This window comes from Lycium barbarum, chromosome 12, assembly GCF_019175385.1.
Source record: "Lycium barbarum isolate Lr01 chromosome 12, ASM1917538v2, whole genome shotgun sequence".
NCBI classification, from domain to species: domain Eukaryota; kingdom Viridiplantae; phylum Streptophyta; class Magnoliopsida; order Solanales; family Solanaceae; genus Lycium; species Lycium barbarum.
The window spans coordinates 13459713-13475961 of NC_083348.1; the positions used below are offsets into that span (position 1 = coordinate 13459713).

Below are 16249 nucleotides of genomic sequence, written 5' to 3' on the forward strand. Positions count from 1 at the left end.
GCAACACATTATTACCACTCTCCCTTTATTAGCCTAGCAACTTTAATACAAGGTAATTTCACCTTCTACTCACATGGCATTCGTTACTACTCAGTCTAGAATTAATTCACAATCATTGGTACAACACAATTTAGGCGTATCTTACGGAAATTCTCCTCGAGAGACATAGAAAAATATATACCACCCATTACTTCCAAGTCGCATCAAATCCACCAATACTAAAGGGAAACCAATTTCAAGAATCCTAGGGAATCTACAGGCCACAAGCCCGAACACATAGATCGCACAATAATACCATCCTATGAATCCATCCCAAATCTCTAACTCCTACACATGTATTCCCCGTTCCTTCTAATACATGAATATGGGAAACTAAGCGGAGTCTACCGAAAAAAAAGATCGTAACCTACCTTAAGGCCGAGCGGGTGCCACGAGCATCTGTTGATTCTTCAATTCGTTCATCACGTCGTATCCCACACGAAAGAACTTGAAATACTCACGAGAGCCAAGGATAGGAATCACCACTAACACACTTGTGAGGGATTTCGAATTTGATAGGGAAAGTTTAGGAATTTAGACCACCCATAGATCTTCTAAGCTTTCATTACCAAAGAACTCATTTTTCCTATCCATAAGGAGTTATTGCTAGATCAAGTTGCCATTTTAACTCTATCCTTTAGAAAAACCCATTTCCAAGATTCATGAAAAAACTCATTTTCAAGAAGTAAGAAGATAGGAATCTAGGTTATTAACCAATCTAGGGTGAAGAACATGGGAGATTAACTTAATGGAATCCATGTGAAAACAAGCTAACCCAACATTCTTCTAAATCTAGGAATTTGCAATACCCATTTTGATAGTTCTCTAGGTGAATACTTTAGGAGCAACTTGCTAGGTGAAGGAAGGAATTAGGAGGATTTTCATGCCCAACAAAATCTGATTTTAGGCTTCCCAAAAAGACTCGGGGGAGGCTGGAATTTTGGGTTATGAGAAAATGGGACCAATTCCCGAAATGAATTGTTAAATAGGTAAATTTACTACGCGTCACCGTTGTAGCGGTCGACCTACCGCTTCAGCGTTCACCATGCCACTGCAGTGGCCTGACGCCACCACCCCACTTGCGCTTCAGCTGGGACATGGTCGCTGGGGCGTGACCGCTGTAGCGGTCTACCCAGCGCTGGGGCGATCTGACTGGGTCCCCGACCCGGATTTCAATATTTTGATTCCTTCCCTTACGATGGGTCTCGCTAGGCTAGATGTCCGTCGGAAATACTTAGCGAACGGAAAGGTCCAGGATATCGCGGTTGCGAATATTTCGAAATTTTTGTGGTAACGACTGAACGGGTCATTGTAATATATATATATATATATATATATATATATATATATATATATATATATATATATATATATATAAGTGTGCGTACTATACTTTTGCAAAAAGAACCAAACAAAGTAAAGGCCCAAACAGACAACAAAATTTACAGCCACAGAATATAAAACCAACATAGAGATAAGCCCAGTTCTGGCAACAAACAAAGGAGCAGGCCCAACAAGTAAAAACAAATAAGGGACCAGGCCCAAAGCCTTGTCATAATGACATGCCTATGTTAAAATTACAAAATTAACTTATTGATATACAAGGTATACCCTCCTACATATACTGAAGTATATATATAGGCTGTATATGCCCTATATATCCTGTATATACTAGTATATCTGCAACACAGAAATAGGCAAAGGATAAGAGTAAGCATAGGATATACTATGTTAAGCATATACCAACTATACCAAACCATGCATGATACACTTAACTTCTATTTTGTTTACACATTTGTTTATGTCAATTTTTAACAACATGGTTGAGCATCTTTACTGTTCAAGGTTTAAAGTCAGTAGTACTTATACTATGCTAGCACGGATATAGTTAAAGGATAATCCTTCACAAACTTATATCATCATGGTTTCATCCAATAACTCCAACAAATGAGACACAAAAAGGAGCACCAGAAAGGGAAAGAGAGACTGATGGGAAAAGAGACCAAACTAACCTCTTTGTTTTTATGCTGAGTTAAAATTAGATGAGTAGGTTCAGAATTAAGCAATACATCCATTTGGATGAACAAAGGAAGTTTCAGTTTTAGACATGGAGATTCACATTCAACATGGTAAGCCCTTTATGGTATCCATTACTTGACAATGCTATAGACATGACAAAAGGGTAAAGGGGAAAGCGATCATACAAACTCATAACTGAACAATCTCAAATTAATCTCAAGTTATCACAATAACAATATGCATAGGCTGATTTATTCAAACAAAGAGGAGAGAGAAAGGATAACGCAGAAGCTTAAAACTCAAATCAGACTTCTAAATAATCAAATCCAAAGGGGACAAAAGGGGAAGGATGCACATGAATATGAACCAGTTATGCCTTAGTTTAATCTTCTAAATCACATAAAGGTAATTCTCAGACAAAAAAACACCCTAACTGAACATATAGCATGCCTCCAGTTCCCTAATTCACTTTTAATGCTAAAACTGAACCTCTTCCTATGCAGACATGCACCTTGACACATTTTATGGCAACCACTATAGCGAAATTGTCATGAAGACTCCGTATACTATCATTAGGGAAAACATAGGCATAAAGGGGCATAACTGGTCAAATGGGATACAAGACATGCTTTATTCTCGAATGATTTACTGAAGGCCCAAAACAGATGTAAAACTGCTCAAACAAACACATATGAACAACCTAACACCCACCATCACTGATGCATCATAGACCATAAATGAATTCAGATAAGTGTACCAGACACTTCTTAACATGTTATGATCATTTGAGGGCAAGACTTTATCTAGGTCTATCTTCAAATTAACAAGAGAAACAGATAAAGAGTGTCCATTAAAGGATTAAGACATATAAACTCAATGCAAAGAAACTCAAAGCACTTTCTACATCAAATTAATGAACACAAGCTCAAATAGTCATGTTAAAGCTTTTAATACTAATTCAAGTTCATTTTACACGTGAAGACTCCATACAACTAATTTGAAACTCATTTAAGCATTTTGTTAGGTCTAAACCTCTTATGAATCCTTAAGGGATGATCAATTAAGAAAAAATCACATAGCAAATAGGTATTTCTCCTTCACTAAACACTTGCAAACTTCCGAACTAGGCATTTAGAAGTCAAAACCCTATATGCAACATCTATATCTCAATTGCGTTTTGAATATCCAACTACCAAAACATAACATTGACCACTAAAGCTAACATAGGTGTTAATAAACCAAAAATTAGATAAAACCAAAGTAGTCATGCTAAGTAGAGACACGTGTTTAACAATAAAGGGCTAACATGATTATATAGAGGATTAGACTATCATTTTTACTACTTAAACAAGCATAAAGGGCTAAGTCTGGATAGCATTGCCAATATTGATTAAGTAAATATGAAACTTTACATGACACATGCTTAACAAATCATCATGTATCCATATTTAAACGTTAGCATTGAACCCTAACTAACTTAAACCAAAACAAACACATAATGATCATTAACTGAGACTTAACAACATTTATGCTAAAAATGAACCCAAAGCAGACCACTTAAGACTAATCACAAGCTAATTAGAACAACATATGAACACATACAAACATGAAAACTGTTATACCCCGTATATTTATACGTCAAGCAAATCGACTCAAGTTAAAGGTGGAATTATTTTCGGATAAAAAGTAGAAACCTTTAATTTTCAATTTTAATTAGAACATAAATTGTTATAAATTTTATTTAGTGTAAAAAATATTATTATTGGAGATTAGGAATTAATTAACTGTGATTGTATTATTAAGTGGGAATTAGTAATTAATTAAATTAATTAAGTTAATTCTTAATTGTGGGCCCCACCCGAAAAAAAAAAAATGAATGACAACTCAACAAAATGCTTTGGTGAGTCAAAGGATAAGTGGGATACGTGGCCATATATGGAGTACCATATATAAGCAATGGGCTAATGAAGAATTCACCATTTTTGATTTCATTTTATCAAAAAAAAAGAAGAAGAAAGTTCCATGGCTGCTCACGGCCAGCCATGGTTGCTGAAGAAAAGTTTTATTTTTCTTGTTTTGATTAAGTTCTAAGTTGAATTACAAGTTCAAGGAGGTGATAGCAACATTGGATATTAAGTCGGAGAAGAAGAAATTGTAAAATTGGAGCAATTAAGAGTAGAAATTCCTCCGAGAAAATTAAGGTAAGATTTTCTTGTTTTATGGTGTAATTGTGTTAATAGTATTGTAATGGAATTATTAAAATTGGATTGGGCGAAATGGGAAGAAGAAAATTACATGAAATCGTTGTTATACGGAATTGTGGGTTGAAAAGGGTTCAGAAGAATTGTTGGATTGTTAAAATTGTTATGGGCTGAATTAGGATAATTTATCATATATATTGTTGTTGTTGGTATTTCTGTGTCAACAGGAGAGCAATTGGAAATTTGGGATAGGCGAATATATATAGGGGAAGTGCTGCCGGATTTTCGCTAAATCTTTAGATAATAGAAAACCCTAAACAAGAATATATAAATTGAAATATAGGTTCTACAAGAAATGGACTATATATTTGCGAACTAGAAAATATAGTTACTAACGATAACGTTACTCTTATATTAAATAGGCTAAAAGAGTGACGAGACGAACGGGTTACGAATAACCGCTAACAGGTATGTAAAGCTGTCCTTTCTTTCTTTTGGCATGTCCTAGATCTAAGTGATAAATGATGTGAACTTTGGGGTAATTCTATTCATAAGTGTTGAGTGTGATTTGTGATTCTTATTCACTTCTTGATGTTAGAGCTCTTAAATGATTGAGTTTCCCTCTTCAGTTTTCTGTACGTTGAATAACAGCCGACACATAAGCTCCTATTCTCAGGAACTCTGTAATAACTAATGTCCAGACTTCTATAAGTTGTTTCATATGATCTTGATACATGTCTATGATTCCTAAGCCTCTTGATATATTCTATAATGATATCCGAGGGATACTTGCTATGATTGTCGCTATTGATACTCAGGCGTTAATCTTTCTTCTTATTCTGTTGAGTCTTGATAATGTTTTAAACTGCATATGGTTTCTCACTACTCTGCTCGTCCATGCCTCAATATATCTTTCACTGAGTCCCGGGCCAGGACATGTTTTCGTGCACAGTTTCACTGCATTGTTCACCGAGTCCCTCACTAGAGGGCCGGGACACGTTATATATGTATATGATGATATGATGATGTGATGATATGATGTTATGATGATATGATGATATGTTATGGCGGCCAGGAGGGCATATGATGACTTTATTCACCGAGTCCCTCACTAGAGGGCCGGGACACGTTATATATATGATATATGATATTGATATGCATGACTTTCATTTCATAAGGCAAGTGCATTGATGTTTTAAAAGTCATACTTGTTTCTGGTAATCTTTGTTTCAGTTATGATCCTCTTTACTGAATTTCATACTTTACATACTCAGTACATATTCCGTACTGACCCCCTTTCTTCGGGGGGGCTGCGTTTCATGCCCGCAGGTACAGATAGTTGGTTTGGTGACCCTTCAACATAGGACTTCTACTCAGCTATCTTGGAGAGCTCCGTTGTTCCGGGGTTTAGACTTTCAGTACAGATCTTATAAGATATATATGTATATGTTATCCAGGGGTACGGCGGGGCCCTGTCCCGTCATATTTCACAGTTGATACTCTTAGAGGTCTGTAGACATATGTGTGGGTTGTGTATAAGTTCTGTTCAGTTGTGTCTATACGATGTGCTATGATATGACGTCCGTCCGTAGTGGCAGCCTTGCCGGCTTGCATATGACATGATATTGATGTGTAGTGGCAGCCTTGTCGGCTTGCGTATCATTTTATGATTTGATCAGTTGTGACTCCTCAGGAGACAATTTATCTGAGTATACATATATGATGACGCTATGAACTTTCGGAATTCTTTTGTAAAGTTCCATATTGTTCGTGGTTTCAGTTTGACTATATCTGATAGGTATGTATACGGGTGTCCAGGTCGGGCACTAGTCATGGCCTACGGGGTTGGGTCATGACAAAAACACTAAACGCCAACATATCAAAACTAAAATACAGAACTGAAATAAAGAAAGGAAGAGCATTTACCTTTCTTATGTGCAGCCTTTATCGAGATTTGGAGTTGAGATCCTTGCTCCTCCTCGAAACTCAAGCCACTAACAAGAAATCAAAATTTTTAAGCTAGAAAAACTTAGTAATTAAAGGTTCTAGCAAACTTGTGAGGTGTGTGTAAAACAGTGGGAATGGGGTTCTTTATATAAAACCCCAAATTTGAATATTGAAGCCCTAGTTTTCGATGTGGGACTAGTGATTTTGGTGGGGTGGGGGGATTCTCTTGAATTTCCCCTTCAAACCGGCGTAGACCATTAGCAAATGAGCATTCAAAATCAAATACAACAAAATTTCTTCAGAAATCAGTTGTATTGACCGCAGATGGGAAAAAAACAACAAAAATGTAAAGCTAATACCTTGTTTGGGTTGTGATATGGCGGAAATGTACAAGAAACAATTAATGCTTGCCCAATTCGATTGTACAAGCCTTGTAAAAGCATTGTACTCTTCTGATTTTGCCATTTCAGGTAATGGTGAGGCGATAAGAGAGAAGAGGGCATAGGGGCGGCTCCTAGAAACCCTGGTCTCATACAAATGAGATCTGAAAGGGGTCGTTTGGTAGCTTAAAAAAGAAACTAGGCCGGGTCTTGGCCTTTGGGACGGACTCGGCCATTTAAAAAAAGAGAGGTGGCCCAATATGCATATATATATATATACGAGAAATACATGCATATATGTGTATATGTATGTATATCCATGTATACACACGTATGTAGGGAGGGGAAAATATGCCACTTTGGCAAATAGCCAAAATTGAAAGTGTCCATTATTTGAACATTTCAATTATGGCCAAATTGCAACTAATTAACGATTTAAATCCCATTTTAAACACGGCTATAGGCATAAACGATTAATTTTGTAAAATATAACCTAATTGACTTAAATCGCGTTAATTAGCTACTTCGATCATAACCACAATTAATAATTAATTTATTTCAAATACAACCACAATTAAGCATATAACTAATTGCAATTTAATTTGAATCACAATGCAAACATGGTTATGCAACTTGTAAAATTGAGAGGCAGATTGACTATTTTATTTAATTAATCAATTTTCTTGAATCAACGGAGTAAAATATTTGTCAATAATTTAAACAGTTAATTGAATAATTTTTTTGAACTATTTTTAACTTAATTTTGACAAATACTTTAATATTAATGATAAAATATGAAAAGTATTTTTAAATGACTTACAATATATATATATTTGAACTCATTTTTCCAAATGAAATGGCAAAATATTATCGAAATAATTTTTTGTAAAAATTATTTTGGTTTATAAAATACATGTTTCACTCCGTTTGAGATCCAAAAACTCTGGGTAATTAAATAAAATTATTGGAGGGCCAAAATTAAGTGTCAACAATCTTTCATGACCCAAGTTCCATTTGGCCTCCTTAAGTGTTACACCTCGAAAAAAATTTCGCATTGTTTGCGTTGTAAGTAAAGTAACACAAGCCGGAGAGGTCAAGAAAATCTTATAAGGTTAAGCAAGAACTTTAAGAAGTTCTAAGCAAGTATCTAAAGGTTTCTGGATCAAGCGAATCGAAGAAATTAAGTTTATCAAAATTTTAAAAAATTTGGCAGAATTTTGGACAGGAAATTTTGGTCCAACTTGAGGGAGGTGTATCTCCTAGAATATGAGGAGTTATAGAATGCATAGCCTACATAAATTGAAGTTCATCGATTATAGTTTCTAAAGCAACAAACCGTTCGTAGATACGATATCAGAGTAGAAAGTTATGGGCGTTTCAAGATAGGCTGCCAGAAGCTTCTCCGCGAACGTGAGCCAAGGCCTCGCGAACGCAAAGGCCAATTTTGGAGTCGGTGGAACCGACTTTCAAGGGGTATAAATACCCCCATCAACCCTATTTTTTCATCATTATATGCTTCTATGAGCTCTAAAAACCTCCAAATACATCCCCTAAACACTTATAGCCCATTAGATCAAGAATTCACATAAGATTACACTAAACTAGTTCGTGAAAAGTGATTGTTCTTGCTTCTACTTGATGTTGTGGTGATTTTGGTATTGAAGCAAGTTGTGTGAGTTAAGTTTCTTCAAGTATAAGGTATGTTCTTCATCCTGATTTTGGTATTGAGTTGTTTTGGAAGACTCCGAGGGTGGATGTTAAAACAACGCCACCCGCTGATGCAGGTTAGAGCGTAACAGAAGAAAGAAGGAGAAGTATAAGCTATAGTATTGAGACCGACCCCTCAGAGATCATTATTGAGTCAGACCCTTCAGAGAATGACTTCTATTGAAGATGACCCGTTTGAGGGCTCATATGAGACACTTGTCTGAGCGGCTTTGGGTATGACCTCACCACGGATCTTAGTTTCGGATTCGGGGCCTGTTGAGTAGGATGTGAGGGGAGCAGAGCAGGGGATGACACGTCTAGTTTCCCCTCTACTCCAGCATTATGTTAGGGCCACTACGGACGTTAGTGTTACGAAAGTACCAGATAATCCTCAGTCTTGCGACTCACGATTGATTAAATGCAAATCAAGTGGGGAGTCCAGGATACCATTAGAGAGTATGAAGGAGTCGAAATAAGAGGAATTAGGGATACTAACACCACCTTAGGCAAGTTTCATGAACAATTATGAGATAAGGTGCTAACGAATGAATTGGATGCCAATCCAGACAAACAAGTGTAAGGAAATAAGAGGATCTGGAGGAAAGGAGAATTTAAGTGCGACAATGACGGAGAATCGGAGATAGAAATGAAATAAGTTAACAAGTAGACTATGTGAACCTAGGAATCCTATCTACTTTACATGGACATGACCATATAAGTGAAACTTGGTCTGGAACAAGCTGTACGATAGCCAGTGGAACGAGCCTTTAAATGTGATAAGCATCGCGAGGAAATGATTGTTTTCGGTAAAAGGAAGAAAGACACTAGTCCTAGAAAGTAAGTTGAGACAGAGCTGACATCAAGATAAGGGTACAAGGGAACCATTGTAATGGATGATGACTCAAGGATGAACAGATGAACACTTAGACTTAGGGAAGGATATTGGTAAGCGAAGAAAGGAAAGTCCTTGTAAATCAATCATGATGGACAATATTATGAGCACACATGGTGAAGCAAAATGATTTTTAGCACTGCCAAATAAAGTATGTATGCACGTTTAGGTATCGCTAAATACCTGAGGGATATCGGAGCCGCCCTAGTGTGAAATATTGTTATAGCCCGTATTTTGTACGTTCGGATATTTCGGGGTAGTCGTGGTAAGTTAAGGGCTAGACCATTTTCTAAAAATTATTTTAATGTACAAGTTGTTTATGAATATTATTTATGAACATTATTAGTATGGAAATATTGGGAAAGGCCAAGGGTAAAAAGGGAAATTCGCAAAGAGGTTCATGGTAATATTGTAGAAAGGCTAAGGGCAAAATGGAAATTTTACAAAGTTTCATGAAGGCTCAAGAAGGGCCATTTGGCCGTGTGATGTGTGTGTATATGTGTGTGGGTCCCACACTTTTATGGGCTATGTAATTATAAATATAAGGAAGCTTACATAGCAAGACAATTAAGTCATCTTTTTAATTTAAGAAATTTCAAGAAAAAGGGAGAAGGGACATGTGTCCACTTGTTATTTGAAGGAGCTATGTATATATATGTGTGTGCAAGAGCAAATCATCTAGAGGTTTCATTTTCTACAACATAGGAAGACTTGAAAAAAAAGAGAGAGAGAGGGGTGTTCGGCCATGGTTGGCCGAACTTGAAGCCATGGTGAAGTTGATCCAAAAATTATTTTCTTCTAGCTTTTCTATCAATTGGAACGCCCTTAACAACATGGAGTGTTTGTTGGAACAAGCAAGGCATTCATTTGGACAACTTATAAGTCTAGCCGAATGAAGAAGCTAAGTGAAAAAGGTACGTATTCAATCTTCTTTCATGTGTTATGGATGATTGTGAGTATTGTAGCATGTAGAAAAGGATGAAATTCATGAAAAGGGTGTGTTATGGTTGTGGCTGAACATAGAGAGTGTGTTGCTAAGATGAGATGAAGTGATTTTATTTAATATTTTGATTGTTGTGGTTGTGAATTCCATGACGAAAATGAAGGTTGGATGAATTGAAATGAAGTTGTAATCGTTGAGAAACTATTGGAGGAATGAATGTGATTCTAATATGGTTTCTTGTGATTATAAGAATAAAGTTGTTAATGTATAGATTATTAGTATAGTTTATGAATTTGAGAGAAGGAAATGTATTGTTAGTGTTCTTGTTGAATTTTGGAAAGTTTCGGGTGAAGTAATATGTTGATTGGGTTATTGGAATATTATATGAATTGTTTGAAGTATTCTTGAATCATGTTAGAAAGATTTCGGATTAATACTCGAATGTGGGATCATTGGTATTGGCTTGGTTATATGTGATTGAATTGAATATAAATGAAATGCCGTTGAATTGTGTGACGAAGGTTGTTAATGTTAGAATATGTTTTGGATTGATCGTTGAAGTTAATGATATGATTGTTGATATTGTTGTTGGTAAATTGGCCGAGTTAAATTCTTGGATTTTTGGTTGTTGATTTGACCGAGTTGAATTCTTGGGGATGGTGTATTTACAGGGGAAATGCTGCCGAAATTTCGGTAGAATATAAGTGAATTCATTTGAAAGACTAAGACAAGTATATGTCGATGGATGTAATGATTATGTCAATTCTCTTGAATGTAGACTAACAAGTTTGGACGAATAAGCGTAGCTAGTTGGTCGTGGGACAGGTATGTAAGGCTTACCTTTCTTTCTTTTGGCATGATCTTTATGAAATGAGCAAATGACGTATATGTATGATCTCAAAGGAACTCCTATTCTTAGAGCCACTAGGATGGCCAATATTTTTGACTTCCATAAGCTATTTCATATGGTTTGGACGTGTATCTATGATATCCGAAAATCTGTTTGATAAGTTCCGAATGGCAGTCGAAAGACAAATCGATATGACTAAAGTTTTGATTTTCAAATGATAGCACGTTTGATTATTCCCTCGAGTCTTTGATACATTTTGATACGTACATATGATTCCAAAAGCTCTATTTGATTTGATCTATAACGATATCCGAAAGGTTCTTGGCATGATTATGGCTTTGATTTTCCAAAAAAGGCTTCTGAAACGTTTATAGAACGTTCTGTACTTCGAACGCTCATAACTTTCTCATACTAAGTCGGATTGACCCGAAACTCGTTTCTGAGCCTTCAGGGGTCGGTAAGTATACTTATCTATCGAGTCTTGAATTATATGCATATAGTTTCTCACTACTCTGCTCGTGCATGTGTTATGACCTCCTTCGCCGAGTCCCGGGCCGGTATGTATCGTGCGTATGGTTCGCCGAGTCCCTTGCTTGAGGGCCGGGTTCCATATATATAATTCCGAAGTTAGATGTGTCCGGTTCCGGGGTACCGTGTATATGTGTCCGGTCCCCGGTTACCGTGTATATGTTATGGAGTATGATGTGTCCGGTTCCCGGGTTCTCGTGTATATATGTCCGGTTCCCGGGGTACCGTGTATATGTTATGATGTGTTATATGTGACGGAGATTACAGAGTAAATCTTCTGGAGTATGATGTGTGTGGCGCCAAAGTTAGGGTGGCGCCACGTTTCCCCGGGTCCCGCAAGGGGCCGGATACCGTTCTTGGCATGCATGGTTTGTGTTTCCAGTAAGTGTTTTTATTACTTTGCATATCGTACTTACTTTCAGTACTAATCTTCCGTACTATTTATTCCGTTTGTGATTTAGTTCATATTACTCCATGCTTTACATACTCAGTACATACTTCGTACTGACCCCTTTTCTTTGGGGGCTGCGTTTCATGCCACGCAGGTACACCCAGGTGAGTAGAAGATTTTGCTAGAAGGTGATTCAGCGGGATTGGCGAACTCCACTTCCTTCCGGAGTGTTGCCGAGTCAGAGCGTCTATAAGTTGTGATTTTTGATTTATGTTAGAGACTTTGCAGACAGAGTTGTGGGTACAGAACATCAGTTTTGTAAGCGGCTTCATCAGCCGATGTGACATTTTGTGATATGTTACAGATTCTATATGATTACAGATTTTGTTTGATTTGAGAACGATAGACAGAAAGTTTCTGAAAATCATACTATGTGTGTCATGTTTATTTGATTTGAAAGTCTGAAAAGAGTATGTATGTAATAAGAGTCAGAGGGTTCGCTCGGCTCCGAATATGGGGTCGGGTGCCCATCACACCCTAGTAAGGTTAGGGTGTGACAAAGTGGTATGAGAGCAGGTTTGTCCTTGGGGTTGTTTGCAAAGTCGTGTCCAGTAGAGTCCTGTTTATGGTGTGAAGCCGACCACATTTATAAACAGGAGGCTACAGGGCATCTAGGGATTGTTGACCTTTCTTCTGTCTTAGATCGTGCGATAGAGCCAAGCCATAGGAAATGAGATTTCTCATGTAAGCCTTGCATACGACGGGAGAAGGTAAGTGGCGGTATGGAAAGTCACAGGGGTAAGTATTGACATATTTGGTCTGTTACCTGAAGTTGGAAGTTCTGGGTGGCTGGAATATGTCGTATATATATATGTCCTGTGAGGCATTGTTGGTATTTGCTATGTGCAGGTTTTGAATAACAAGGATAGTAAAGGAGATTCTGCTAGAATTGTTGGGTACGCCTAACAGGAAGAAGTGTGGGAAGGAAATATCGTACACGGACGATAAGTGAGGTAAGTGTTTCAGAAAGGTTATGGATTTGGTATGACACAAAGAATAATAGCGAGAAAGACGATTAGCAGTCCAGAGGATTAAAATGGATAACATCCGAGGTTCAGTAGAAGCAAGGTTTGTCGGAGAATTCGGAGGAAGTCGACGATCAGTTTTGCTGTAGACTTTGATGTAAGAACACTGGGTGGAAATCCAAATAGGCTGGTAACCGAGTATGTATAAGTAATGGAAATGAAGGTACATTCGCTACCATCGGGAATCTGGAAGTCCAGGACAGGAAGTAGTCATACACACAGGCGGAAGGTGAACATTGGGAATTGAAAAGGGTAAAATAGTAATTGTATAGGGAAGGACGTGTTACGAAAGTGTCTTGGAATCTGTAAGATGTCGATTTGCTCCGGATCATGTAATAAAGGTCATGCGAGGAGGTGGACGCGATTATATCAGCATTAAGGCACCGGATTCCACCCAAGTTTCGAGGTTAAGCATGCTAGGGTGAGAGAAATATTGGGATGGGTGACTCCCTTGGAAGTGTGCAAGACATTCTATAGATTTAGACGTAAGAGACAAATGAAAAGCTAGAGTAACCTAAGGGAAAGCTAGGGTATATGGGATGGTTGGAGGCCATGAGAGGTCGCGTAAGACGAGACAGACTAGATTGGTAAATGGAAGGAAAGTGCATTACAGCTTTGGAATTAGGATAGGCTTGAATAGCGTTTGGAGATATTTTGTGGGCAAGGTAGTAGTAATTATACATATATATATATGAATGCGTACGATATCCCACATGTGAATATATTAGTGGGCATGTGGTGTGTGTCCCAGCGACCGGTGCTGCGGTGTGGAAGGAGCAAGGGTGCCGAAGTTTAAGTAACAAGAAAAGATATGGTACCAGTATTATAAGATAAGCTGATGTCGTTTTCACTACAGATTAAGACTGGAGAGTCTAATACAATGATATTTGGAAAAGAGAGAGAGTGAGTTAATGGAAAACGAGGAGATCAAAAAGGTCAGGAAAAGTGAGAAGTAAGAAAAACTCAGTGAGAGAAGCCCCGAGAGAAACTACCGACAAAGCACGGGACGACTTGGGCAAAAATTCAAAGATAGGCATGTGAAAAGGATAAAGTGTGGTAATATAGAACAAAAAGAGGAATGTATGAGGCTCGAGAACCAATGCCAACAAGTAGGGCTAAAGGAATAGTGACCACAACAAGGAATGTGAAGTAAGAAAAAGAATGATTAATCCTTGTGACGATGTTAGAAAATTTAGGCCCTCGAAGGGTGTATAAAGGAACAAATGTGCAGCCACGTTAATGTGATTGCCTCGGGCATGGGAGTGTTTTTCCTGAAAGGATGACTTAGAAATGAAATGGATTTGCGAAGTTAAAGTGGAAATTTCACGACCTTCGGAGCCGATGCCGCAAATGGCAAAAGAAGAAAAGTGTCTGAGGAGGAAAGAACCTAAGGAAGATTAAGGATGAAAATAGGAAAAATATACAAATGGGAATGATGATATCGACGGAAAATGAAAGGGAAACCTATAGTGAGAAGTTTCGATGTGTTATGCACAGAGTCGGAGAGAAAGATGCGGAGTAAGGTATAAACAAAGGCTTCATAAAAGGACTGTTGGCGTATAAGGAACCCCTTAAAAAGGGGGGGGGGGGAGTATATATTGTATCAGACTCTAAAGGAATCGCAACATTTTCAATCACCAATACAAAAGAATCAACGATAAGTTTACTTGTGTCGTGAAATGTGGGGGAAGGAAATAAAGAAAAAGTTGTAGTAAGAATTCAGAGATGTTGAGAACTAAGCGGCTAAGTGAACTCGGACCATAAGCTACTATAAGGGTAACTGGACTGCGAGGGATGATAAATGGTGAAGAAACATTATGTACATACGTTTTCGGATAAATACATGGAATGAAAGAAATAGGGGGCAAAGAAATGAGAACACCAAAGGCAGATGAATATTTATAGCATGATAAGCGAGACCGCAATACTGCAGATCAAATAAAAGCAAGGAACACCCTGTGGCCATATTGGATCATTAGGTGAAGATTGCGCGACGAAGATAGGGCTTCTATTAAGGTATTGTAACGGAACAGTAACAGAGAAGAGATGACCTGCGAAGGACAAGGATAATAAACTGGCGCAATGGATTGGAAAACCCATGACACAAGATGAGGACTCATGAAAAGACCGAGGAGTTTGATTATAAGGAAAATAGGGTGAAAGATAAGGAACGGGCATGAAGGAAAGAATAACTATGAGAGGGACCCTCCCGAAGTGTTATGACACCCCACGAGGTCAGCTGAACATTCGAGGACGAATGTTCTAAAGGGGGGGAGGATGTTATAGCCCGTATTTTGTACGTTCGGATATTTCGGGGGTAGTCGTGGTAAGTTAAGGGCGAGACCATTTTCTAAAAATTATTTTAATGTACAAGTTGTTTATGAATATTATTTAGGAACATTTTTAGTATGGCAATATTGGGAAATGCAAAGGGTAAAAAGGGAAATTCGCAAAGAGGTTCATGGTAATATTGTGGAAAGGCTAAGGGCAAAATGAGAATTTTAAAAAGTTTCATGAAGGCTCAAGAAGGGCCATTTGGCCGTGTGATGTGTGTGTATATGTGTGTGGGTCCCACACTTTTATGGGCTATGTAATTATAAATATAAGGAAGCTTACATAGCAAGACAATTAAGTCATCTTTTTAATTTAAGAAATTTCAAGAAAAAGGGAGAAGGGACATGTGTCCACTTGTTATTTGAAGGAGCTATGTATATATATGTGTGTGCAAGAGCAAATCATCTAGAGGTTTCATTTTCTACAACATAAGAAGACTTGAAAAAGAAAAAGGGAGAGAGGGGTGTTCGGCCATGGTTGGCCGAACTTGAAGCCATGGTGAAGTTGATCCAAAAATTATTTTCTTCTAGCTTTTCTACCAATTGGAACGCCCTTAACAACATGGAGTGGTTGTTGGAACAATCAAGGCATTCATTTGGACAACTTATAAGTCTAGCCGAATGAAGAAGCTAAGTGAAAAAGGTACGTATTCAATCTTCTTTCATGTGTTATGGATGATTGTGAGTATTGTAGCATGTAGAAAAGGATGAAATTCATGAAAAGGGTGTGTTTTGGTTGTGGCCGAACATAGAGAGTGTGTTGCTAAGATGTGATGAAGTGATTTTATTTAATATTTTGATTTTTGTGGTTGTGAATTCCATGACGAAAATGAAGGTTGGATGAATTGAAATGAAGTTGTAATCGTTGAGAAACTATTGGAGGAATGAATGTGATTCTAATATGGTTTCTTGTGATTATAAGAATAAAGTTGTT

General features: G+C 37.6%; 1 long non-coding RNA gene across 1 annotated transcript; it reads left to right on the forward strand.

The window, feature by feature from the left end:
- The first annotated feature begins 4065 nt into the window (after positions 1–4065).
- LOC132624977 (uncharacterized) lies at positions 4066–6026 on the forward strand. The gene is made up of 3 exons (XR_009576590.1): positions 4066–4259; positions 4682–4727; positions 5589–6026. It is a non-coding gene; the product is annotated as an uncharacterized LOC132624977 (long non-coding RNA).
- The last annotated feature ends 10223 nt before the right edge of the window (positions 6027–16249 follow it).